The sequence below is a fragment of the Perca flavescens genome, chromosome 5 (assembly GCF_004354835.1).
Source record: "Perca flavescens isolate YP-PL-M2 chromosome 5, PFLA_1.0, whole genome shotgun sequence".
In the NCBI taxonomy this organism is placed as follows: domain Eukaryota; kingdom Metazoa; phylum Chordata; class Actinopteri; order Perciformes; family Percidae; genus Perca; species Perca flavescens.
Genome location: NC_041335.1, coordinates 28,152,473 through 28,163,173, shown reverse-complemented (window position 1 = coordinate 28,163,173; position 10,701 = coordinate 28,152,473).

The window sequence follows — 10,701 nt, the reverse complement described above, 5'->3', positions numbered from 1 at the left end:
ATATAATCCTCTTGGTCAAATTATTAGAAAATGTAAAGGAATTGTGTATCAGTGCTATGCAGATGATATTCAATTGCACTCATCTTTTAAACCTGACCAGATTGAAAATGTAAATGTTTTACAGGAATGTCTTTCTGCCATAAAAGACTGGATGGCTGGCCAGTAACTTTCTGCAGCTAAATGCTAATAAAACTGAGGTTCTGATTGTTGCTGCAGACAGCATTGTTTCTAAGGTGGCTAGTAGTATTGGGTCACTGAACTCCAACGTGTGTTCTAGCATGACAAATCTTGGTGTGACTTTAGATCAGGCTATGACCCTTGGCAAACATGCAAAGTCCCTAACCCACACTTGTTTTTTCCACCTTAGAAACATTGCTAAACTCAGGCGTGTTGTATCCTACGCTGAGTTAGAAATGATTATACACGCCTTTGTTTTCTCTCATTTGGATTACTGTAATTCTCTTTTTACTTGCCTCACCAAATCATCTGTAGATCGTTTACAATTGGTCCAGAATGCTGATGCTAGGTTGCCGACAAGGTCAGGGAGGTCATGTCACATTAGCCTTATTCTGCACTGGCTGCCAGTTAAATTCAGGATCCAGTACAAGATTCTTGTCATTACCTACAGAGCCATCAATGGTCAGGCACCGGCTTACATAAGTGATCTGCTGACAACATACGAGTGCAGCAGATCACTTATGTAAGCCGGTCCTGAGGTCCTCTGATCAGGCCTTACTGGCTGTTACCCATACTAGGCTGAAAACAAAAGGCGACAGAGCTTTTGAAATAGTTGATCCTAGACTGTGGAACACTTTGCCTCTTGTTTTAAGAATGGCTGCCTCTGCTGACATTTTTAAAAAGCAGCTAAAGATGCATCTTTTTAGTCATGCGTTCATTTAACAACATTATTGACTGTATTGATATGTAATCTGTGCTATTGTGTTTTACTGTGACTTTCTGTGATTTATTTATTTATTTATTTATTTGGCCTGTGAAGCACTTTGTCTTCAGTCTGTGATAAGTGCTATATAAATAAACTTTACTTACTTTCTTACTGGGGGTATTGGTCAAAGGCCTTCCTGCCTACAGCCTCAGCTTCATGTCTCTGTCCTCAGATCATGTGTGAGTGTCTATCATGGGGGAAACGTTCAGGGAGGAGTCCAGTGAGGTCTGCACGTGAGCAGGTTGAATTTAGCTGCTATCTGACTCCCTACACTGTCAATTTGGTTAAGCATGAACATAAATAACATTGTGTTTTGGAAGTTGTCAACCTGAAAAATGAATTCATTCATTCATTAAGATTAAATGCTCCATTTAAAGAACACAAATGATATCAATACAAGATGAAATGGTCTGGTTAAAGAGTACAAATTATGTTAAAACAAGTTGTTGCATTATGCTGTACAAATTAAATGCAATCAAAGGAACATTATTCACAATAAATATAATTTTATGACACCCTGTATATAATTATTTAAGATGTTGCAGTCATACCTGTGAACAATCCCGGCATGTTTTAACATACATTATTCTTTGATGTCATGGAAATGATGCCTGCTTATTAGCCTTAACATCTGGAAATGTGCCTCCTTCGTGTGTTCAAAGGGGATGTATATTGCCATTTTACATAATATCACAGAAAATACATACTGCTTACATGAAGTAAATACATTAACTTACATAAGAAATGTTTGCAATTATAGGGTCTGCAGTTGACAGTTATACTGTACCAAAACATGTCTCACATATAAAGAGGTCACAGTGCCCAGTGTGTTTGAGCAAAAGCCACTAAAACATCACAAATTTATGCCACTTATGGGCACATTTAAGCTGTGAATTTCTTTGTTCAGCTGGAATGAATCATGCCTGAAAGAAACTGTTTCATTATCACAGCATAATTGAAGTCAGCAACATAGCATGATTAATCAAAGTGTTTTTTCCGAACCGGCTAGAATTGCCACTCTCTCATTTAGAGGAGCACATCCAATCATGACATCACAGGCACATCACAACAAATTAGACGGCGCGGTTTCCATCTAATGATGTTTATCACTTGATGTGTAGATGTAGGGACTTAATCACATTTCCTTCACTTGGTGTGAAACTTCACTTCCTTCGCTGGGTTTTATCCTTGAGCTGGGCTAACACATTTGTGTTTAGTGATGCTGTAAGTGTATCATGACTGGAAAGTTATCTACAGAGGACGTTCAATTACCCTGACAAAAAGGGAGGTTTTTCAAACTCTACGCAAATGCTTTTCTCCTTTAAGCCAATTAAGGTCTTTTGACGAAAATACTTCTTTCATTATTCATCATAAAGCGTGTCGGCCTTGTCAAGTAGGACTCCTCTCACCCTTATCTAAGTGCTGTTAAACACAACACCACTGTGAATAGTGAAACGTGTCAGAAACACAGATACTGGCTCCGGGTGCTGCCGGTATATTTATACCAGCCCCTGCCAAGGATTTAGTCCTGTGAAGATGGCCTGCCGAGCTGACGGTAATTAAACTCCACATTTCCATTGATCTGCTTCATCTCTTCCTACATCCTCCCTGCCTCCTCCCTCATTCCCATCCTCATCCTAAAGAGGGATGCTGAATAAATAATGCAGGTTTCCAAGTGCGGGTGTGTTAATTGGCCTGTCTTTATGAGCCCAGAGGGTTCCTGCTGACCTTTTCGCAGAGATAGCCAGTAGCCCCGGGCCAGACGCCTGCAGAGAGACAAAGTGAGAGCTGTTAGCCATGGGATTGTGTGGAGGCAGTTGCCCAGATCTTCTACTTTAGCAGGGATGAAGTCAGGCCTTTGAGCACATCATCCCAGGTCTAATACCACCTTACCTGTAATCACGCCGGATATCTATAATCACTCCAAGCCTAATTGCTTAATTCTTTCAGGGTTCATATGGGTGCTTGAAATCCTTGAAAACAATTGAATTTTGATGTTGTGTTTTCAAGGTTTGAAAAGTGTTTGAATTTTGGATAGAATGCTTGAAAATGCTTGAAATTGTAACTGTATTTCTTTGACAACAAATACCTAACTTACTGAATAGTTCTTTTATTAAATGGAGAAATAGCATATGCAGTGAACATAGCCAAAGTTACATCACAGTAACTGTAATATTAACTACCCACAAATTAAATCCTGCAAACGTTAGCCGGTGCATATTAACAATCGTTGATTGCTGAACAGAATTAGTGTCAGATGGAGTGTCATACATGTAGCCTACTGTAAGGTTGAGGATGGCCTTATGCACTATTTGCACTGCTCTATTCCAGTAGAAAATGTATATGTCTTGGCAATGAAGTACATTTTGTTTTTCAAATTAATATAGGCTATTTATCAGGCGGGGGCCTGTGCACTGTCAGAGTCTTCTGGGTTAAAATGGAATTACAGGTTGTTGTTGCTGTGTCTCAGATTTTGTTCAAACCTTGTCTATATATCAAGAATGTGTCCCAAAACCAAGGCCTGTAAAATATTTCTGTTCAAATCCTATGTCCTCATATTTTTAGCCCTTGAAATTACTTCAGTTTTACAGCCTGAAAATCACATTATCTGGGAAGCAATATTTGGACATTAATTCATAGGCAGCCCAAACTTTGTAGGGTGGAAGACAAACATGTCAATATGACTGAACCATTACAAGTTTGTAAGGCATGCCCTAGATTTGGAAAAAAGTGTGAAAAGACATTAAGGGTAGCATAAACTTTGAGCAAAATCTAAGATGGTGCACCACCTTTTTCCTGGATTTTGACACAGAATGACCCAGCTGCATGTCATTTGGCTCAAATCCTCCCACTCAGTGCTTTCCATAGCTGTCTTACTGTATGTTATGTTAGGAACCATGAAGAGGTTACACATTTTAAAGGTCATAATTCAGGGTTAGTGAAGTGAACCTGTCGAGTGATTTTGTTTGGGGTAATAGTTTTTACATTGACTCAGGCAGGTTAGATAGCAAAGTCTACCTAGACAATGATACATTTTAAAAAATAAAACTTGTGGTTTGCTTAAATATCTGATCGTTCTGCTATTACGAAACACAATTTTGTCTGTTTATAGTATTATGTCTTTTAATGTGACAAAAACACTAAATAATAATTTTGACTATGTGTTGGTATATATTTTACGGTGGTGTAAGGTTCTGGAAAAAGCTTTAAAATGGACGTTGAAAGTGCTTGAAAAGTGCTTGAATTTGACCTTGGTGTACGAACCCTGTTTTTTATATGCAAGTAATTTGAACCAAGCAAACATCCAAGCAACCCATTGCACATTGCCTCCCATACATGCAGATCTACACATTAACAACAGGGGAGCTTCCAGTACAAGCCTGTTGACTGAGAAGCAATGTGCGTTTTAATATAAGACATGCTAAATGAAGAGAGGGTGTTACTTATAAACTGCTCCTACCCAATGTTTCCCCCTTTAAATCAATGAAATTCTCAGCCACAAGCTTTGCTAACCATAGGTTACTACTGCCCACTAATTGATGTGCAGTACTCCATACAGAATTGAATCCCACCCATAATCAATCATCATGTTTTTTGATTAATGCAAGTAATGATCAGTACCATCATTTCAAGCAGTAATGTGCTTTGAATGCATGAAGTAGTATCGTTCAGGGTTGGACTGCATTGATTTTGCTTGAATTCTATACATTTAATAATGTTATTTTTCATCAAAACTTCAAAAAATCTTTATACTGATAAATACTAGAAATGCCCAGCAGAGCCACAATCCTAAATGCTAACACATGGCCCATCTCGGTGTGGTGCCTGGCTCTGCAGATGGCAGGTTCAAGCGTCAAATCTGTGACTGCAGGACACGTGAAGTGTGTCACAGGCTGATGTGAGCCATCAATCACTTGTGAATTTTTCAGAAATGTTTTGGACATGGAGAGGTGGCAATGCACTTCTAGCTGACTTTTGAATATTTTGACTCATTGTTGTGGTACAATCCATTGGTCTGTCCATACATGCTCCCCTGGTGCCTGTTATGAGTATAATGGATTTCAATCCATTGTTCATTAATTTCTCCACTAAGCTCATGAGTGCCTTGTGTTCAGTTGATAGAACACCATACTCTTCTTGAGAGATAATGCCAGCATGGGTAGGAGTCATTATTTCACTTACTGTAGAGTGGATCATGTATTGGTTTAAATGTGCAGCCATATGCGTTGTTGGATAGATGTGTATGCCCAGTGGAAAAGACATTAGCTCTGTCTCTTGTGAGATAAGTAAGCTTCTACTTTAAACCCAAATTGAATTTGAAAAATACCTTGGATCTACCATTGTCCTGTTACTTGGATATCTAAGTAGAGAAGTCTCAGGCTAAGCCCCTTGGGATTTTCCATCAATTTCATAGGCAAAGCTAGCAAAGTAAGCAGATGCATCTTGCCAGGCTCAGGGTTACGGAGCTTCCTCTTTCACTTCCCGCCCAGGGCTACTTTGAAGCCTCTTGTACATGGTCATGTTCCTTAAATCAAATGGACTGCCTCATCTGTAATTAATCTGGGCAGAGTACCTGTGAAATGGATAAGCAAGATTTACACACTATTTCTAGGAAACTATGTATATTTATGTCTTGCTTAAAGGCTTAGGTTGTTTTTGGCAGGCAGGGGAGATTTTTAAAGAAAATGAATAGCTGTCAAGCCAGACTGGCAGATTACTCACAATCTGAGAAATATAGCATGTTTTTTTGTGGTTAAATATTGGCATGGGTCATTCTTTTAGTGACCAGGGGCATGCAATCTTGATGCTTCTGCCTTAACGCCTTTTGTAAGATTAGAGGAAAAGGATTTACATTCCATGCAAGATTGATTGTACATTTTCACATAATCTCAATATTTTACAGGAAATCATATTCTTCTGAAATATTTAACAGCAGGCAACCTTCAAATTCAAACATAGACACACCATCAGACTGTATCAATCTGGGTCTATCACTGTGCAATACATTTATGCCACACATTTGATATCGTAGTATGATACCATCTTCACATCTAGGGAGTAAAAAGATCCAATTATATGATTTCACATTATAATCTCAGTAACTGTGGCCAGAGATTGCATTTGAATTTTAATATTGGACTCCAGTGGATTGAAAGATCATCAATTGATAAAACTCTCTGAAATAACTTTTTGGCGTATCATGTTACATATAGTGAAAAGGAATGACTTTAGATGGTAACTGTCTAGAGGAATTCGACAAATCTGATTGTGCTGGGGAAAAGCACTGCATCATTGCACTCGTTGTGATGCTTTCCCCTAAAACGAATACAATGAGAGAACAGAAAAAATAGACTAAGCTTATAATCCAATCTGATTCAGAACTACAATGAGATCTGCCTTCACTCAGTTTGTGAACAACAGAAGGACCCAAAATAGCCTGGAATTTGGAGGAAAATCCTACACTTTCTGAATGATGCTTGATAGGTAAAACTGAGGCAACCGTTTGTCTGTGGTTTAACCATCTCATATGGACGAGTGGTATGTAATGAGTGTGACTTCTACATTTAAAACACAACTAGCTACTGTGTCTCTATAACCATACTTTGGGCATATCCCTATCAGTGTTTCAGGTTCTGAATGTGATAGTAAGGGAAAAGATCAAGTCAAGAGAGGGAGCAGTTGAAATAAGGTTGTAGTGGAGATTACATTATATATGAAGTGAGGCAAATTACCTAATTCCATTTAGAGACGGTGTGTAATCGGCTTTATCTACCGTGGAGATGGTATTAGAGCCATAAATAATCTGGAATGAGAAGGATTTAAGAAATAAGGAACCCAGAAAGTAGTGCCTCAGCTGGCGTTTGTCACCTCACCTTGTAGATTTATAATCTGACCTCCATCGACTTCAAATCCAGGGCAGTGCAATCTGGCTTCTTTAGACTCCATTATTCTGAGTTGTTTCTTTGTTCGGGGCAAGTCAGGACAAATTGTTATGGAGTTTGGCTGTCACACAGTAACACAAAGCAGACCATATAAAAGCCACGTGTTTGATCTTAGGGTAGTTGAGCTTGTTTTTAAAATGCAATGAAAAGTAGAATACACAGATAAACACACAATGATAAATATAATTAAAGAAAATAAATAGTAAAATAGTCAAATGTTTTTACAGTACTGTCACATTTTTTATTGCACGTTTTATCAGTCTTGGTGTGTGTTTTTGTCCATGTGGTTTACTTGTATCACTTTTACAGTGAATGGATGGATGGGACATTTTAATGCCTTCCATTGTCTGCAAATCTGAAAATATTTATATTTAATATAATTTCCAGCTAAAAATAGCACAATTATTAGTATGTTGTTCCAACACTTTCCCACAAGGTAGGAACTATACTGCAGCCTCTGGGAACTGCTACCCTTAACCTTTTTTGATCTAAAAATGTGTGTAACTGGTTTTGACAAGTTCCTAAAAAAATTTTAAACTTTCAAACTCAAATCTTCCTATTTAAATAATGACTTACCCACTATCATCAGCCACCCAGAGACTGCCAAAAGTTAACTATTTTATTGAAGTGCTCCAGGAGATTTGATTTTTAAATCTGAGTTAATGGTTTTTATCATTTGGAACCAAAGGTTTATTTTGGATCTGTGGAAATAAGATAATTAAATGTTCCTAGGCCTAAACATAGGCGTAAATCCCCCATTTAAACATTGTCCCCCCCTAGAAATAAAATATCATTAAAACCATGCTGTGTATTGTAAATAACATAATGATGTATACTTAAAATATCTGTGTAAGTAAACAATACAAACCCCCCAAAAATGCTTTTTATGTTTAGAAACACACAACAATTCCTGCGCACCACAGGAGAGAACATACTGGTAGTTGGATTCAATACAGTAACATTAGTTGTGGAATGCAGTAAGTAGGCTGTTCAAGGATATTTTATTCACATTAAACATCAGATGAAGTTATTTATGTGGAAGACGCAAGATCATCTTATAATTATAATATGACCGCGTGGTGAACCTATAAATCTAACTCATATTTAGACATTGACATTAAAGATTAGTGTTGTTGTTGCCCAGATAAAATGACAGAGAAAAGAACAGACATAAGATCCTTTTTCAGTACACCAAAACACCAAGTATGTACAATAAGTCCTCTTATCAAGACAATTTGGTAACATCTTTATAAGAATGGGTGCTTATGGAAATACTAACGTCACTATGTCACAGGCAAAGGAGACAGAAAGAACTGAGGAACAGGGAGACCAGGGACAGTCAGGTGGAGAGTCTCAGGTAAGTGTGTTGAGCTTAGTTAATCTTTTTGGAGGTGTGTGGCTGTCAGGGTTAGCGGATGAGCTTTACCAGTGGCTCACTAATTTACATCATGATCAGCTAATTTAACAAGAGTCTTTATAGAAGTCTTGCTATTTGGTTGGATGAGGTAGTTACTACAAGTATGGAAAACATATTTCTTTCATTGAATCAAGAGACACACTGAAAAGAAGGATAATGGTAAAGTCTCCATGCTACACTAATAATAGTATTATGCCTTTCCTCTGTGTACACATATCTTCTACAAGTATAATTGTAGTTGTATTATTTGTGTCCCCTTCAAAAATTGTTCTTCAGAAAGTTTATGTTTATTGTCCCCCCAACTGTAAGATGAGATTTACGCCCATGGGCCCAAAGGCTTGATTTGGGCACCAGTTTTCATATGTCTTTAAGATTTCTTGCAGGCAGACAGACAAGCAAACTTAAGGGTAAAATCTACAATCTTCTCGGTAATAAGCTGTCATCAAATACAAGCCAATATCTCTCAATCAGCTGCAACATATTTTCCAAAACTCATTTGGTCACATGTTCATGAATCAATTGTACAGTCCATCCATCCATCCATCTTTGTCCACTTATCCGGCGTCGGGTCGCGGGGGAGGGGAGCAGCTCCAGCAGGGGACCCCAAACTTCCCTTTCCCGAGCCACATTAACCAGCTCCGACTGGGGGATCCCGAGGCGTTCCCAGGCCAGGTTGGAGATATAATCCCTCCACCTAGTCCTGGATCTTCCCCGAGGCCTCCTCCCAGCTGAACGTGCTGGGAACACCTCCCTAGGGAGGCGCCCAGGAGGCATCCTTACCAAGTGCCCGAACCACCTCAACTGGCTCCTTTCGACGCGAAGGAGCAGAAGCTCTACTCCAAGCTCCTTACGGATGACTGAGCTTCTCCCCCTATCTCGAAGTCTCTAAGGGAAACCCATTTTGGCCGCTTGTACCCTGGATCTCGTTCTTTCGGTCATGACAATTTTAAAGTAAGTTCTGTAATTTTGGATTACATCATTTAGAACAATTGTCATTTATTTAATGTTAAGATTGTGTACTCTGCTGTGAAAGGCAGCGGGAAAAAGTAATGACTGACATCTGTGCCCCCATCACCCAGCAGACAAGACCAAATCAAATCAACATGAGACAGACACACAAAGCCTGTGTTCATCCAAGCATCACTCTTTCTCTCTCTCTCTCTCTCTCTTTCTCTAGCTTACTTTTTCTTTTTTTCCCTCTCCGGCTCTCACTTGAAAAGGAAGAGAAAAATCAAGGTCAGGCCACCGATCACGTGAAGTTTCAGGAGAATAAATTTCCACATACTTGTCCTTTTCGACCCACTGACAGTCTCATGGAATGTAGCCTTGTCAAGCAAGGTAATGACTAGTGAAGACATATGGCATGTTTGCATGGGACACTTTGTTACAGCCTACCTTCCGTTTCCTATCTCTTTTCTCTTTCCTGACACACACACTACTCAAATTCATATAGGATGTGATGGGTGGGTGATGGGTGCTTGATTCATGAGTCAAAAGCCACAAGTCCACATTGTCAATGTTTGAGTAGAGGCGAATCTAATTAAAATGGCAAATGGAAAGAGAAGACAGAATGAGTAAGAGAGGGAGAAAGTGAGTAAATCAGCATAATTACAGCGTAATGCAAACAACTCCACATTGTCTTTATTCCAATGAGTTAATGAGGTTACAGACTGGAAAAAACAATTCCATCACTGCTGTTGTCTTCGGCAGGCCACCAAGGAAAATAAGCTGTCACCTGATCTTAATGGCGACAGGGTTTTCATCCAGGCCATAATTAATATCTGACTCCCAGGCCTAATGAGCAGGAGCAGAAAGAGCAGAGTGAACTCTTTGTCCTGCAAGTTTTGTGAAGAAAGGAGAGGAAAAGCAAGAAAATAAATACAAGAAGTGGATGGCACTGAGAGTGAAGGCACTTGTGAGGGAATACATCGCTGGGATTGGATTCTGCTCCTCAGCGTAATTTCAATTCAAAGATGCTTTATCAGTGTGATGATGGGAAAATTAACAGTGTTCTCAAAGTGTTTCACTATACACTGCACAATTATATGCAAAGATATACTTAGGTAGTAGTAATAAAGTTGATTACAGTTAATTTCACAGTTGGTGTCTAGCACCTGAAACTACTATCCTAGCAAGAGGTTTTATGCATAATGGATAACCTTACATGTGCAGTGCAGTTAAATACATATTTATAAACTGGAACCCAGAACATAAGGCTCTAGCTACCACTAAGGACACTGAGGTCTTCATTTATTTTAGGGAGGGGGGGTTTACTAGGAACTTGGGAAGTGACGGACTGGGATAAAAAAAATTTGCAACACACCAGCCCTATTTTCGTCAATAACCTACCTTGGTTGGAAGTCTGAGTGAACCTTTCCACGCACCTCGCCACAGTAGGC